The sequence below is a fragment of the Anastrepha ludens genome, chromosome 4 (assembly GCF_028408465.1).
Source record: "Anastrepha ludens isolate Willacy chromosome 4, idAnaLude1.1, whole genome shotgun sequence".
NCBI classification, from domain to species: domain Eukaryota; kingdom Metazoa; phylum Arthropoda; class Insecta; order Diptera; family Tephritidae; genus Anastrepha; species Anastrepha ludens.
The window spans coordinates 109,030,243-109,048,402 of record NC_071500.1 but is presented as its reverse complement, the minus strand read 5'-3'; the positions used below and the strand labels follow the sequence as shown (position 1 = coordinate 109,048,402).

The window sequence follows — 18,160 nt, the reverse complement described above, 5'->3', positions numbered from 1 at the left end:
CACGAAATAAATTTTTGTTTTAATTTAGAAATTTGTGGAATAGTTTTGTTTTTAAATTTTCTAAATTTAAAGCCTTTTAAATATTTTCAGAAAACCAAAATTTAAAAATGCATATTATATTTTCTTCATGTTTATGAAAGTTATGAAATAAGTTTCTCAAAAAACAAAAAAAAAAAATATGAATAAATTCCTTTTAATTAAAAAATTAATGAAAAAAGGTTTCTCAAAAAATTAAAATTTAAAAATGCATATAACGAGTTTTATGTACATAAAGAAATACATTTTTTAACTTATGAAATCAAGTTTTCACAAATTTTTTTTTTAACTATATGAAATAAATTTTTGTAAATAATTTTCAAAAAAAGGAAATTGGTAAATTTACGTAAAAATTTTATTACTAAGAAAAACTAGAAAATTACGTAAAAGAAAAATACAAAATGAGCTCAGTTAAGTTCCGCATAGTTATTGCTAATGAATCTCAGTTTCAGGTGCTGAAGTGGTCCTTGAAGGGTATGTTTTTGACCATTACCACGGCAGACGTATTCGATGGTCTTCCACCCTTACGAAGTTGTCCTATTTGCATTGCTAACCGGCACTGTGAATTCTTGCTTTTGGGGGTGCTGATCCATCCTTTGATTTGAACAGCCTAAATCTTCCATTTGTGGGAGAACATCAAGACGCACACCACAAATTGGGAGAGGAGTTCGGCCAAACAACTAATAGAAGTGTACGCGCCAATTATTTATTTAATCTTGAGCTCGGTGTAGTGAGACTGGTATTAGCAAAAGGCTATAAAACACATTGAACTGAAGGAATAGTTGGGAAATATACTCCGTTAGCTCCAGATAATTTTCCTCTGGTAGTTAAAAAGGCTTAGGAAAGTCTGTGAAAGTCTGCCACCCTGCAAACCCGCCTTTTTCTAGCATATTTCGAAGGATAAAACACATTTTTCGCAAATGTATGTAAACAGAATTTAAGGAAGTTAACTTTTAATGTACAACTTAAATATTTAGGTATTTGAAGCCAAGAAGCATTCACAATTTTCGCCAATTAATTTAAGCAATCAAACAATTTAAGTAACAACAACGTTCAAGTAAACAACAAACACACTTGTATACATACATCCATTCCCACACACACACACACTTGTCATTGCTAAGAGCGGCTGTATGTAATTGTTGACTAAACTTTCCCGAGACACATTTAACGAGTGCATTGACAGTTGACACATACGCATACATGCACAAATATACGTACTTTCATTAGCACGCACACACCCACATGCACTCATTCCTATCGCCTTTTAAATCCATTTGGCGCCTACACAGTGTGGCGCTTGTTGACAACACCAAGGCCAACGCACTCGATGAACCTAAACTCGCTGATTGCGATGGAGGCGCGTATAGCAAAGCAGCAAAGTGACTACCACAAGCAACAACAATAGCAAAGAAAACAAAACCCAAGCTATAGGCAATGAATGTAACGCTGGAATCCATGTGTGCCTGAACGCTGTAACCTGATGTGCGTTTGCTCCGCTGATGATGATGATGTGTTGGGCAAAATGGGCCGGAGGGCGTGTGAGAGTGGAAAGGGGTATCGGCTGTTCAGTGCTGCTATTGTTGGTTGGCTCTTGGTGCCAGCTGCGAAAATCTATATCTATCAAGTATTTATTGCATGCGAATTGTCGTCATTTTTGTTGCAAATTTTCTTGTTGTTAGAGCAGTGGTGTGTGTGTGTCTATTTTGTGTTGTGTTATGTTGTGTCTATCGCGTTTCATCTCTGCCGCCACCTGGTCGCCAGCAACAACAGAAGCTGGTGTTGCTGTTGTTGCAAGACAAACAGACTCCCACTTGCACACCCAAGCGAGTGCGCGCTCATAGTTTCGCCCAGCCGAAAAAGCCGGCATTTCACGGATTTTTTTTAATTTCGCTTGTTTTTATTTGTTTCGCTAAGTTCGAGCTGCAGCACGTTTTGTGACGTAGATGCGCAGCAAAAAGAGTTGCCGAAAGTTAAAACTAAAATGGCACACACTTTTGCTCATACATTTTGAATACTCATACACACTCAGATGTGTACTTACATATATTCATATGTGTTTGCTAATTTGCTCGTCACATTTTGCTTAGCTTTGATTTTCTTGTTTATTCGGAGAAAAGCCTTTGCCACGCAATTCTGCTTATTTAGTCTTATGAATGCATGGACTTGATATTTGGGGAAACTTTTAGTTTGCATACATACATATATACAGATATATGTATATGTATGTGCGCACAACTCACTTACCCCTTTAAGTGCCGCGCCATCTCGCTTTCACACACACATACATATATTTCTAGACAATTTACAGTAAGTCTAATCAGCTGCTTACCCCTATGCTCGCACAAATATTGATGAGAGATGAGCCGTGATTTCTAACTCTTTCCAATTATTCGTTGCCTTTGTTGGTATGTGGGTTGAGTGTAGACATTAGTGAGTGCACACTAACGAAAGGGGTACAGAAATTTGGGATATTTGTAAGTTGAAAATAGGCCTTAAACATTGGTTGATTTTAGTGGCAAAATATAATATTTAAAGAAGCTTAAGAAATAAAAAATCAAAAGACGCATATATGAATATATTTAAAGAGTTTCTATATTTCAAGGCTAGGCAGACAGTATTTTTATATGAAATTTCAAAAAATTGGTTTTTATTCAAAACCAGCTCCGATGGCAGCTGTTATTTAGTACAAAAATATATTTGATAAGGATCAAAAACATTAAGAAAAAAATTTGCAAATTTATGAAAATATATATACGTTTTTCCCAACTTACAAATTAATGAACGTTTTTTTAACTTAAAAATTTATGAAAAAAGATTTTTCTAAAAATAAAATTTACTCATTTGAGAATCAACTTTTTTCAAATTTATTTATTAATTAACTCACAATAATTTTTTTAATGAACAAATGCATGAATTATATACTTATTTTTTTAACTTACAGATTAATAAGCGATTTTTTTGTTTTAACTTAAAAATTTATGAAATAAGGTTTTCAAAAAGAGACAAATTTATAAAATTAATATTTTTTTTTTATATTACAAACTTATGAAATACATTTTTTAACTTAAAAATTCGTAAAATATTTCAATAGCAAAATGTAAAAAATAACCATGAAATAGATTTTTGCCGAAATAGCAAAATATAAAAAATTTATGAAATAAGTATTTGGAAAAATTGATAAATTTTAAAAAATTTGTTTGTCAAAATAAAAAGTTACGTGGTTATTAGGTGGTACATTGCAATAACAAAAAACAAATCTAAAAATGCGTTAAATAAATTTTCCCAAAATAACAAAATTTCGAAATGCATGAAATAAATGTTTACAAAAATGTTTATAAGTTTATTAAATACATTTTTTCAAAACAAAAAAACACAGTTGATTGACTATAATATGGCCGTCGTAGCCGAATGGGTTGGTGCGTGTTTACCAGTTAGTACGGCCTGAGTTTGAAACCCGGGGCATGAAACATCAAATAACGGAAACAAGTTTTTTCTAATAGCGGTCACCGCTCGGCAGGCAATGGTAAGCCTCCTAGTGTAGTTTCGCTGTGAAACAGCTCCGTATAAAAAACCCATCCGTGCCTCGTTGATGGCATAATATTGTAGGTCCCCCATGTGTGGAGGAAAAAGAAAAGGTGCACCACAAAGTGAAGGAGAAGCTTGACTTACAAATTATTGACCAATTTATTACTAAAATAATACTAAAAAAAAATTTAAAAAAAAATTTAAAACAAATATTTAAAAAAAAATGAAGAAAAAAAATGTTATATTTCCCAACTAAGAGTGGCGCACTTTTTTTGCTTTGTTACTTCTCCAGCTACCGTCCACAAAAGTATTAGAATTTGTAACCGCCTGAGCAGGTATGAAAATGGGCACAGTGTTAAAGTAAAAATTGATAGCAGTGGACACTTATACTTGTTCCCGCCCGCTTTTAGCAGTTAAGTCTTACACATATATTTGTAAGATCTATGTTTTTTGTGTAGTTCAAGTTCCAGTAGCATTGGCACCTATCGCATTTCTTTTTTAAAATCACTTCTAATTTGAGTGTCTATGCCCCAACATCTAGCAATTTTCTTTCACTAAAATCATTTTTTTTAATCATTTTTCTTTTCATCATTAGGCTGCCTGTATTAAAATATTTTTCTTAGATCTTTACTTTTCTGCCGATTTTTATCGCACCTTTGATGTTTCTTTAACAGGGCATCAATAGATGCCCAAAGAGAGCCTAATTGTATGTATGTATAATACATACATAAACACATTTTGCATGAATTCCTTCCGAAAAAAACAAAAAAACACGTGGGTCTGGTTGAATGAATACAAGTAAGGTTGAATGCGGATTCAAAGCAGCGGAAATTAAAAATGTAAATTAAAGTTGTCATTAGTGGCATTCAGTGATGTTAACAAAAGAAGCGTCGTGATGTGGCAAAACAAAATGGCGGCGAGGGACGGCTAACTGTGACTGTGATGTGTGGAGAGGAATTAAGAAGGGGTTTAAGCATAGCATATAAATGTGGGTGCAGTAAGCAGATGGGCGCTCAGTGACTTATTGAGAAGGAGGGGAAGTATAAGTGAAAACACGAAGAGTATTGTTGGTGCTTTTAAAAAGACAGAGTAGATTTTTGGATGTTTATTTTAGCAGTAATGTGCCATAGCAAAAAACAAAACAAAAAAAAAAAAAAAATAGCTACAGATGTATGCGCTCGCATACTTAAATATATTTAAATGCACATTTGTGTACGCGTTTATGTATGTTTGAGCATACATATGTATGCGCCTACCTATTATGTAGATAGTGAGACGTTTGCATTATTTACGCTATAATACAACAAAACAGCATTTAAAAAGGCGCGTACGGAATAATAATTTCACCCATCACACTTACGTGTGGGTTCTATATGAAAACAGATGAAACTAAAATAAATAAAATTGTACGTAAAAGTATATATCAAGTATGTGCAGGCACGCCCCAACGCCTAAATGTATGCATACATATGCAATAATGCCTGTACATAGTTGTGCAGATCCATGTACGACAGTATGTATTGACTGCAATCTCGTACTGTGAAACATTCACATAAACATAAATACAATTTCGATATAATATTGTATGTACTAGCCATGCACACACACACTCACATACATGATGCGCATTGGCGTATGAGTGACCAAATGCCCTCCCATAGTGAAGGTGAGCAGGCTGCAGTATTCTATAATGCACACACCTTCATGAAAATCTACGTATTTACACAATTCCGAAAACATGCAAAAGTATATGCATTGATTATTTATGCTAGCCTACAACATGTTCGACATGTTCGCTGTCCGAATGCCGAAAATGGTTGGAGCAAATGTAAGCAGGACAGGGAAAATGCCGAGTGTGTGTGAGACAACAACTGCCAATTTAAAATCCGTTGTCGTGGCTACTACTCATATCCTGCGCCTCACATTTGCCACCAGCATTACCAACATCCAACACTCACACCATTACTATCTTCAACAGCAGCAGCAGCAGCAGCATCATTGCCTTTCATTTCATTTCGTGCCATTGCATTTCATTTTATAGTATTACTTCATTTTATTTTAATACATTTCTTTTTTATGCTGTTTTGTTTTTATTTCATTTATTTCATTTTTAATTCGCGCGCTCAATAGCCTAGCACATCCTGCCACACACACACACACACACTCGTACCCAAACCCCACACCCACCAACCACATCCGCGCGACAGTCAAAATATTTTTGCGCAAAGGCCCCACACTCTACTATGTTTTGCAGTACAGGGAGCACAAATTTGCATGTGTGTGAGTGTATATACGTGTGTGCAATGTCCTTTCGAGTTCCATTCGTAATATACGCGCGTCCGCCGCTGATGAGCTGCTATCGCATTTGCAAGTATGTGCGTGTATAGGCATTTTTAAGTGGTTGGTGGACAGCGCATGGGTGGACAGGTCGGTAGGCAGTGGTAGTGGGTCGTGTTGGTGGCAGTGGACGCATTTGCTGGCTGTTGATGTTGGTGATTTTATTCATTTAAATTTTTTATTTTGTATTTTTTTAATTTGTTGTTGATGTGCTGGCGATGCTGCTGCTGTTTGCTGGGCGTTATGGCCATGTGTGTAGTTGTCATTAAATAAATGGTGCGTCGACTGTACTTTTGACATCCACATATGTATGTATGTACCCTCATGCATGTGTGTGTGTGTATGTGCCGTAAGTAATGCTGCTTGACGACTGCTGCGCTTAAATGTTGGCATTGTAAAATACAAACGCACGCACATACATACATTTTATCACACACACACACACACACATACTTGAGTGTATATAAATATATACTTGCTCATAAATATATACTTGAAGAACTTTATTTACTGTGACGTGAGTACATAAACTATATACCTACTATGTATGTATATGTTGATGTTTTATACAAATATTTCGCTGATTTTAGTTATGCCTGATGTACGCTCTTGATTGACTATGAACCATGTATTTGCATATATATTTGTACATTATATGCATATCCGTGTTGTTGCATATAAAATATTTTTGATTGAAGTCTTTCCAGAGCCGCAATAATTTAAAACTCTGCATACCTGATGCGCATTTGTGCAAATGCGCGCATGTCTGTGATAAACTGCAGCTAATGAGCGTTAATCACCGGTGATGCTAACAAAAAACGAGCCGGATCCCACCCATCTTCACCCATTTTTCGGTCCCACACAGCTGCAGAGTTCTGGGATTTCGGCAAGCATTTCTTTTCATTGGTCGGTCTAAAATGTTTAGATGCGTCCAACCTTAACTCACCTTTTAGGGCCATTACCCAAAGAAATGCGAAATGGGAGACTAGTTTTTAATTTCGATGCACCTTTTACCTACCGAGTAGCGAACAAATGAGAAAAATTCCCTTGGCAGCACTGCCTTACTTTTACTTTGACATTTTGACGCAAAGAAACAAATTTAAGGCACGCTGTGGTGTTCAAAGAAAAGCAAACGAGACATAAAACTAAACTAAAAATATAAAAATTAACCATTTACTTTGGCAAGAAAATATAATAAACAAAATATCCATACTTGTGCTTGGAAACATTGGCCTAAGCAAGTCGCTTATGAGCTAAAGAGCGAAAGAACTGAGTTGCTTGAACATCGCTAATTGTTTTTTTTTTTTTTTGGTAATTTTTCGCTTAGCGAGCAGTGCACTGCTGAATCGAGAGTAGTGTATAACCTATGGTCGAAAAGTACCGGGAAGGTGATGTTGACTGGTTTCTTCGATTACCAAGGCGTAGTGCACTATGAGTATCTTTCATCGAGCCAGGCAGTCAATAATGAATATTGTTTATCCGTTGTGAAGCGTTTGAGAGATGCTGTACATCGCAAACGGTCGGAAGTGTGCGCAAACGATTTTTGGATTTTGCATGATGATAACGCGCCATCGCACGGAGCCCAAATTGTGCTGGATTATTTGACTAAACACTAAGTAAATACCATCATGCAATCGCCGTATCCATCTGATATGGCCCCGTGCGACTTCTATTTGTTTCCCTAGTTGAAGTTATTACTTCGAGGAAGGAGATTTCAGTCGATAGACGAGATCAAAGAGAATGCAACGAAGGAGCTGAAGGCGATCCCTTTGTCGTCCTACCAGGGGAGGACTGAATTAAACGTTGGCACATATGTGTTGCTTCAGACGGGTCATATTTTGAATAAATAAATTTGCCTGAAATTTAACTCTGTTCTGTTTTATTTAAACATTCCCGGTATTTTCTGATCATCAAAAACCGGATATTTTGTTGTGCTGGTACATATTTGGACATATTTAGTTTGCTGCTCTCGAAAATAATGGATTTTAAATTAGAATTTTTTGGGCAAAAATAGCATCGTAGTCTTCCCTTTACTACTATCACTACTTTTTTATCTTTCCTTTAATATTTTCTACAACTTCAAATTTTTTACTGCTAACTGCAGTTTTAATTTTAATTTTTTCGATAATTCTTCGTAATCTAAGGTATAAATTGTTTGTCTGGCTAAAACAAGATTAATAAATAAACCACAAAATCAGCTACCACATTCCAATCACACAATTGCATCTTTTCCACTGTACCCCGTTCGCCAAACGGCAGAGACCTTTTATTTGCTTATTTGTCATATTTTTAAACCATACATATTAAGAGGTTAGGGGTAGTCAAAATTTTCAAAAAAAGTTTTGTTTTTGCATTTTCCTAAAGTATAATGTCTTAAAAATATTGCGTGAAAACTTGAAGTGAATCCGATAAGTACTTTTTGAGTTATTCAACAATTAACAAAAGGCGCTCGGACACTTATACACCTCGAAAAAAACTTTAAATGTGTTTTTCTCAAAATCATGTTTCCGTACTGGTGATCACTGTAACTTAAAACCGCTTGGCAGACTTCAATAAAATGTATACTGCTTTTGAAAAATATAAAAAACTCGAGCCAGATCGAAGGATTTTTTTTCAAAAATTTCGATTTTTTTAAACAATTAAAGGTGGGCTTTTTCTCAAAAATCTGAAAAATATTTCCTAAGACTGCCATATTGTTAATTTTTAAAAAAAGAAAGCTTTGATCAGGCACAAGATTATCTATTAATAAAACTAATTTCTCTTGTCCGATTGATTTTAGAAGAATGTCCAAGGACTTGTGATTATCCCCGCTAGCGGCTTCTAGAGGAATGGGCTCCACACAAACAGCGATAACTTTACAGTTATTAATTTTTTTTTTTTTTTTTTGGAGCTTTGCTAAAGTCAAGTCGAAACATGACGTGTTAATGCTATGTTTTTATTTTTGTAAAATAAAGCAACTGACTAGCAAAAAAAATTATTGAAAATCATTAATTTTTCGAGCCTTTGACTACCCCTAAGCCCTTAACACATTTACTATATGGTATTTTTTATATTAAAGCTTAAAATAGTACTAACTTTTTATTTTTATTTATTTAATAAATCTTACACATGAAGCATGGTGCAATTGGACCTAGTATATGTATATGTATGTATAACAGTTCATAAGCCCTTTCATTTGATAATTTAACTTGTTTTAAAAACATTTTAAACTAATGGTACTAAGTGCCATTACAAAAAATATTAGTAGGATGCACAATACGAATATGGAGAAGATAAAGACTGCACCGCTGGAAGAGCTCAAGGCAATGTCTAAAAGCGCATATTCCTCACTTATGCTTACGCTTACTTTAAACGGGACAAAATAGATAATAATAAATAAATAAATATTTTCCGAAAGAGTCATCTTACTTCTGGAACACACCTCGTACATAGGTGCCATCAAAAGACTGGCATGATGCCCATGAAGCTTATGGCCAGTCAAAATTTAGAGTTTTTTGGAGTGATATTGAAGCTGTCTAAAAGAGAAGTACCCTTAAAAGTTAGGTTTCAACGGTTTAAAAAAATTTCAGTTTGCAGGCTGTCTAATGGCAATGCAATTCATACGAATATCGCCAGCGATAACTTAGTTTCTTATATACTTCATTTATATTTGTATATTGTAAATGTACTTGCTAGTCTGTCTCGACAAAAACAATATTGTAAATGCTCTTTCAAAAGGGACGCTTAGATGGCAGTAGTAAATAGTTCCTAGATCATCTATTCCTAAATAATTGCTGGCTCATCTTTAACATTTGCCAACCAGACAGCTGTAATTTTACGCGATAGAACAACGCGTTAAAATTACTGAAACTTTTTATGAAAATGGCCGATCTTTAAAAAACAGCATATCACAGAATTCGCGATTTTCTTGGGTGGAAATCATTATTAATTAAATAAATAAAATGAATAAATAAATAAATAATCGTCCCGATGAGTCGACAATTCAAAGGTTGGTGAAAAAATGTCAAGGCTCTAGATCGGTCGAGTATAGAAAAAGGACTGGCAGACCAGACTGAGGTTTTTTAAAAAGCAAAGTCAATGTGAATAAGTCAACAAAGATTCCAAAGCTGAAGCACAACGTTCGGATCGAGATTGCTGACTTCAATGCGATAATGTGTGAGCGAGTCCTTGAAAATTTTAATCCTCATATCATAGCCTAAATGGTTTAGTTTTCTATATATAGGGGAGAATGGGGAGTTGTGAGACATAGAGAGTTGTGAGACATTGTTACCGTTCGGCATTATTCATTTGTTTACATTCGATTTTAAGTGTCAACAAGTGTTCTCGATGCGATCTCACTTTTCAGCTAGCATTGGTCATATTTACACGCATTCGACGCGTCTCTCCAGTTACTGTGTTTTGGAATTTCTCGATAAGTTTTTTTCATCATTTGTTTTGCGATACATTCGATCAGTTGTTGAAGCAAATTGCAAATGTTAATATATAAAAGTTATTAATTGTCCTATTAGCTTTGAATTTACACATTCACTTGGGCATGAACGTTCGATGTGTTTATGACTACGCGGCCATTTATAAAAAAACGATTTGGGGAGTTGTAAGACAACAAATGTGGGGAGTTGTGAGACACCGTTTTTTTCGACGTTTTAACGCATCTTTCATAAGTACCTCGCAATATTCATGCATTGTTTGTACATATATCATGAAATTTTCGGTTAAATTTGGGTTTTTATTGTTTTGCGCTTTTAAAGTTAAGCAGAAAAAACTCCATTCATTGCAATGTATGCGATCGAGCTGTGCACCTAAAGTGTGCCAATTTACGAACTGGTTATTATACATGTTCTCACTGCGAATCATCAGATTGATGGCATTGCATTTTTTATACACTTTTTTATAACAATTGTCTTTTCTTTTGTATTTCTCATCTTAATAAAGAACTAACAACTAAAATAAGTCATTTTTATTGATTTAAACCATGGTGTCTCACAACTCCCCACATTTTTGTATTTTGTATTATATTTTATATTATTATATACAACTTTTATTTTAAGGAAAATTGTAGTTTTGTTAAATAGGCCATACCAATAGCTTCCAGTATTCATTGACTAAAGATTCCATCGTTAACATATGCAGAATATTAAGATTTTGAGTAATACGGGTCCAAAAACAAAACCCGTCTCACAACTCCCCATTCTCCCTTACAATAATTTTTAAACGCCATATTTTGCATAAAAATAGTGAAGTCTGAAAGAATGCAAATTTTTACAAGTTTTATTTTAAAATAACATCAAGGCGTGTCTTTTGAAAGACCCTCTTTTTTGACTCTTGAATAAGCACAAATTTTATGCCGACAATCAAAAAATCTCAAAAATATTCTTAAGTCTTCAAAAATTAATTTTATTTGTGCCTAGAAAACCTCTACAAATTCAAGTCACAGTTAGAGGCTGAGTGAAAATGGCTTTGGGTTGTGTTCGAAAGATGCACACGCGTCGATTCTTAGCAATTTTGGGCCGAACTCGCGACACTTTGCTTTCATTATTAGCAAGTTTTTATAAAAATCAGCTGGCGTTTCAACTAAGCCAAATGAAAACCAAATAGGTAATCAATCTTTTCACTCTTGTACGGAATTTGAATAGAATAGCGGATGTGCGAGTGCTGGAGAGTCTTTCTATCTGTTATGAGTATGAACCTTTTGCGAGTTGTAGTGTTCTTTAGACTCGCAAATATTCCAATCTTTTACCTATGATGTGAAGATATATAGGCAGCTGTTTTAGGAAGTAATAAGCGTCTTAACGCTTGGTGGTCCGCACTTTGCGATTCACGGCCGGCGCTCTTACAAATAATTATAGTAATAACCCATGTTGGACAAGCCATTTGGAATAGGAACAGATTTGGACTGCTTTGTTGAAAATTTTTTATGAAAATCGCTGAAACCCTATATTCATTTTTGTGTCAGCTGAGGATAAGAGCAGAATAAGAATATCATAGAAAGGGCGAACATGGTGCTTATTTATTGCGAGAGGTGCTTATTTATTTACTCAGTTCACAGTTGCTACTTTTGCCAACATTGTGTTATTCCAATTACCATATTTCGTCCTTCCTTAAAATTCCTACCACCACTGATAAGAATCGATTTTTTTCAAATCATCATCGCTTTTAATCCATGGAAAAGAGCGGGATATATTATAGGTATATGTAGGGGAGAGAGGCCAGTCGATAAGTGGCACTTAAAGCCATGTAAAACCCTTAAGGCCGGCGGGCCAATTGAAAGGTCAAAAAAATCGATTTTTTTTTTTCCTGAAATCAATAGCTTAGATATTCAAGAACATGAGACACAAATTTTCAGAGTTAAATTCCAAGTAATATATTTGCAGAGCTACAGAGCCGAGCGTAGTGCGGCGTCGAGCAACCGTGCGCTTATTGTTGTAGTGTATTGTTTCTGTGTACGTCTCTGTAAGCGCGTTTTCTCGGCTTTTCATTTTCACTATTTTACCTAATTTATGTACACGATTGCAAAAAAACTAAACGAGCTATCCATTTCATTCAAAATGCGTTATCTTCAGTATTGTTTTCTTTTCTATGTGAACTAAAAAAAAACATCCAAAAACTTTTTTTAAGCGACTTTTTTACCCAGTTCCTTGAAAAACCACTTTTTTTTCTACCTTCCCCAAAAATTCGAATTTTACGTGTTTCTCCCAATTTTCTTAGTTCACATTGAAGATAATTACATCAAAATTAATAATCTTTTTTTTTTTTGTTTTCAGATGAAAATTGCAAGTTGTATCTTGTACAGAAGTTGGATACTTCAGTGGCAAGGCGCTCTGGGAATCTATTGATAACTCGGCTTACAATATATTGTTGGAGATTGTACAAATTTTTTTTTTTTAGTTCAAATATATATTAAACTATCCCCAAAACTTCATTTGGCTAATTGTTTTTTTTCTCATCCTACAACGCTTCGCGAAAACTACTGAATTTAGGACATCTAATTGGCCCGCCGGCCTTAACATTTCTCGAAACTGTTAGAACATGTCTCGGCACATTAGCGAAGGCTTCCCGAAGGCGCAGACTTGAATTTTCGGCTGTGCATAAAAGCTTTGACTCTCGTAACCTTATCTTGTGCTCTACTGGACTAGCTTGAAAGACAAGCAATGCTGGAAGGTGTTTTTTTTTACAATTTATTTTTTCAATGTAGAAAATTTCTGTTGCTCTTGACAACAACAATTACCCTTATCCATAATATATCTATCTTTTATGGCAAATTACACAAATGAGGTCCTGTAGGGTTTTCCAATAACAGGTGTTATTGGTGAATGGATTGCGCTATCGAAAGATGATAAACGATTTTTTAAGGCCGGAATTGGAGGGTATTGATCTGGACAACGTTTATTTTCAACGACGCTACGTGCCACACAAGCAACGACCATTGATCGAGGTGATCACAATTGGCCACCGTGAACTTATGATTTAACACCTTGTGACTTTCTTCTTTGGGGCCACGTGAATGAGAAAGTCTACGGCAACAGCCCAGGGTCGATTCAAGACCTCAAAGATGGAATTCGTGAGACTATCGAGGACATAGGGCTGCCACTTTGCAATTCGGTTATGGAACATATGAAAATTTGAAAGGGATATTGTCCTGTAAGCGTGGTCGTCGTGGTAATTTGCCTGATGTTATTTTCCACTATTAACGGCATTCCTTCCTCTTTATGTTCCAGTTAGGAACCACGGGCAAATATATATAAATTCAAATGCGTAAATTTGTGAACAAATTATTTTTAAAATCTCACCTGTTTTGGCTGGGTTTTAAATCCTTCCGAAATGGTCGTTGCGATTTAGTTTTTATTTATTTTTGCTGAATTTAATTCATGTTTCTAACACATGCTGTCAGTTTTCATATAAAACACTACTGCTTTTTTTCAATTTATTTTTGCTTTACTTTTTTATTATTTGAATTATTTGATATCTTTTAGTATATATTTTGTGTTATTTTATTTAGTTAATAGTTTACGCATATATTGGAATATTTATTTTGTTTTTGGTTTTTTGTTCCGAAACTAGTTTTTTTATCTTTGTGCCACAATACATTAATAATTTTTGTTTTTATGTTTTATAAATTTATTTTTGTGGGTGAGTGTGTGTATCATTCATGCAATTTTTTTTCGGTTTTCGCATAGAGAATCCATGACTTTCAACTTACACTAAAAATTTGTGTCCAAAACTTTATTTGCAAAACGTTTTTCAAGATATTTTTGATTTTTTATTTTTTTGAAATTTGCTTTGAAGCAATTTTTCTTTTATTTTTATTATAGCTGAAAAAATGCAACTTACTATTCGTTGCTGTAACGCTATTCGTGCGCTGTTTTTCACTTTTCCGCTTGGCAAACTATTTTCTCGAATTCTTCTTCGCTGGCACAGTACCTCAAATTGCTTGAGTAGGCTAAATTTTTAGCCGCCGTTTAATACCGATTTCGTATTCAATCGAAATATGCTTTTTTCATGGGAGAACAACGCCTTTTTGGTCCTTCGAAACGGGTTTAATTGATTTTAAAAATGTTTTCTTTCTTGCCACGCACTTCTAGTGCAAATCCGTTCGAAAATTTTATGTTTTTTTTCTAACTATATTCACCACATTTAAAACTCGCACTTTTTTCAATTTTCTACACTTAGAAGAATTTTTTGGCCAACACGATTTTATTTTAATTCTCTTCTGGGCAGTTAATGCATTCAAATTTTTTGCCTTAAAGCTTTTTGTGCTTTTAGCTGGTTCATGTTCTTCACATATGCTGTTTTTGTTGTTGTTTTTGGCTTTTTTGACACTCGTGTTCAGAACAGTTCGGAACAAAATTTAAACACGAAAAATTACCGAACTAAAAGTTTTTCGTTAAAATGTTCAAATTTTTACAATTTACGTCCAGAATAGAAATTTTGTTTAAAAATTTAACAAATTTTGGCTATTTCGATTTTCTGTTTTCCTGTTTATTTTATTTTGGTTTGATTTTCTGGTTAACCGGTTTGTTGTTGTTTTTTATTTTGTTGCTGCTGTTGCTGTTGTTTTTCTTACTGTTGTTGTAGTTGTTGCTAATAATTATTTCCGTTTTTTTTTTAATTACTGTTTGCAAATTTTGAGACTATTTTTGTTTTCAGTTTTGGGTTCGCTTGATTTGTATACTATTTCACGGTTTAACGGTATCTGCTTTGTATTATTATTTGTATTTGTTTTATTTATTGCTCCTTCTTTTTATTTAATTGGTTTTATTAAAATTTGTTGTTTTTATTGCATACTTGTTTCGTTACTATTTACTATTGCGATTTTTCGGTTTGTTTTTGATGATGTTGCTATTGTTGTTGTAGTTACTATTACTATTGTTGTTGGTTTGTTACTGCTTCAATTTTGTTTGATTTGTTTGCCGAATTGACTTTTCGTGGATTTGCTTATGTTTTTCTTTCGTTGGTTATTAAGTTTATTGCTGTTGTTGTTCTGATTTCTGGGGGGTTGTTTGGTTTATTGTTTAGTTGCTGATTTGTTGTAATTCGATTTATTAGATTTTTGTATTATTAAATTGTTGTTTGTATTTGTTGCTTTTGTTGTAGTATTATTATATTTTATTTTATTTACTGTTGGTTGTTGTTGCTTTTATTATTGTTACTGTTGTTATTTTATTGTTGTTGCTGTTGTAGTTGTAGTTGCGATTTGTTATCCTTTGCTTATTGGCTGTTGCGGTTGTAGCTGTAGTTTGTATTTGTAGATGCGGTAGTTGTGTGTTTGTGGTTGTAGTTGTGTTGTGATTTTTACTGTTGTTGTTTTTTATTATTATTGTTGCTATTATTAATTTGCGGTTGTTATAATTATTACTGGGGGGTTGTTGTTGTTGTGGTTGCAGTTGTTGTTGTTGTAGTTGTTGTTGTAGTTGTAATCCAAATTTTGTTGTAAATTTTGTTTGTTAAATTTTGAGAAACTAACAGAAAATCACTTTTTTGTTGTATTTGTAACTTAATGTAATGAAACTGAGCGTTCTTTTTATATGAAAATTTTTAATTTTTGATTTACCGTTTTTAGTTTTTTTTGTTTTGTTTTTTTGATTAGTTTTAACGTATTTATAAGAAAATAAACAAACAAAAATTAACTTAAATTATTATTATTTACAAATTATTTAGTTAATTAATTAAGTTATTACAAAGACAAAACGATTGCACATAAGTTCTTTTTTGTTGTTGTTTTTCGCGATTTGTTGTTTTGGTATTTCTTCTTTTTTTGTTGTTTGTCCTAGAGTTGCCTTTCCATATGTTGGTTTCCTTGACTTGAATTAGGATTTGTTTTTGTTTTTGTTCGTCCTCAGATTCAACAAAACAATATTTAATAAGAATCAACAACGTTTCAACGTAATTATTAAAAAGGTTCCAAACAGTCAAAAAGCACCTGGAGAGAGAAAAAAAACATATGCAAAATATATTAGTTTTCATTCAATGCAAATATTTCCAGTGGATTAGATCTGTGACGAGTTACTTCCAAGAAAATAATAGAAAAAAATAGTTAGATGGCAATGCGAATAAAAATGAGAAAATATTCATGAATTGCAACGCGAACAATTATCGGTTTTGAATGCTTTCTTATTTATAACTTTCCAAATTCTTGTTTATGTCTCTAAATTGTATTGTATTGAACAGAGTGGAAAGTCTTGAACAAATTTCTTTTAATTTTATTTAATTTCAGTTCGTTGAATTAATTTCATTTCATTTAATTCATTTCATTTAATTTCATTGCTTTATAAAAGAAGCCTCGGTTGGCCCACGAAGAAAACACGAAGGTGGAAGAGCTAAGCTTTTATAGAGCACAATTTTGCTGCTGCTACAGCAACAATTGTTGAACTACTACATACGAAAATACATCGCATAAGAAACATGGAAGATTTCCCCTCTTAAGAGCGATATTTGCATATGCATACTAAAAGAGCATTTGATAGGCGAATAACTATTTTGGAAGGGGAAATGCTAGACAAAACGAGCGTTTGACTTCACATTAATTTCTCAATAGATTTGTAGATCAAATAGTGAATGGAGTACGATTGGAAACAAAACTGTAATCCTATTCCAAGAGCCTACTGGCAACTAAGTGAGATCAATTAATCGTTACCAATATAAGGATTCCTTAAAGTACTATTTTTTTAGGAGAAGCAAGTGATAAGATCAGAGAGAGGGAGCGGGCAAAGTTAGAGAATAAGGCATAGTAAGTATTTGCGGTACAGTTCTATTGTTAGGGGAAGATGTTTTTTTTTTTAACTTTTTTTTTAACAGTTTAGAGAGCCTGTGACACACCACTTCTTAAATATCCTCATGGCGGGGGTCTTGCTCTTAATTTACCATTTTCTTTAACTATATGATTTAAACTATATGATTTCAAATCGCTTAAGTGGTTATCGTGACAATCAAGGAGAAGAAAAGGGAACAAGCGCAACTTTCCGCCTGGAAATGGGTAAAGAAGTATTGAGCCCTACTCGCTCAAATAGTAATTTTCTAAAGCTATGGCTCAAGACAACGTTAAACATGGCAGGCACAAAACTCGCAAGGTAGATAGAATTAATTTGAATTGGATGCAGTAAAGCTTTAACTGATTGACTGTAAAGGAAATTTATTGCTATATGTGCGGATGCAATTTTTAGAGACTTAAAGATGTGGGTACTCGTGCAAAAAGATTCTCTTTAAAATTTAAAATTTTTCAACACATTTTTCATAGAGCTTTTTTACTAATTTCTAGCTTCGAAGTCTTATTCATTCGCAAAATATTCGCAAACTGTGCCACGCAGAAAATAAAGAACTTTCTCAGCACTCATGCCTTAGGATTTTATGTTGCCTAAATTATTTCAGTCTACTGTCAGCACCTCTTCTTGCTTTTATGAGAAGTAATCGGCAATATCGATTTTCTCCTCACGCTATCAGTGCTACAAGTTCGCTATATTTCCTTTCTTTTGTATACACAAGCAATAAATTATTTTTTTCCCATATTTTCGTTAACGCTTTTCGTGACATAAACCAGAATTTCATCAGCAAAGTTCAACAAATTTACTGCATAGCAATTCATATAAATTATATAAAAAATTGTAAGTAAAATAAAGATAAACAAGACAAACAAAAATTTGCTGTTAAATGCATTTTTATGATTCTTTGCGTTGCAAGAACTTTGTTTCGACCAAAAAACCACGTGGAAATTGTTTTAAAGCCGAAATACGTCGACAATAACATTTCATAAAACGTCACCGTAAAG

General features: G+C 33.7%; 1 protein-coding gene across 8 annotated transcripts in view; it reads right to left on the bottom strand.

Annotated features, from left to right (window-relative positions):
• Positions 1-18,160, bottom strand: part of LOC128860577 (zinc finger protein 316) — a 128,059-nt gene that overhangs the window by 64,581 nt on the left and 45,318 nt on the right. For all 8 annotated transcript variants that reach the window (XM_054098178.1, XM_054098176.1, XM_054098180.1 and 5 more), the window contains exon 2: positions 13,689-16,318. The gene's annotated coding sequence lies outside the window, so the exon portion shown is untranslated. The remainder of the gene's footprint in view (positions 1-13,688; positions 16,319-18,160) is intronic.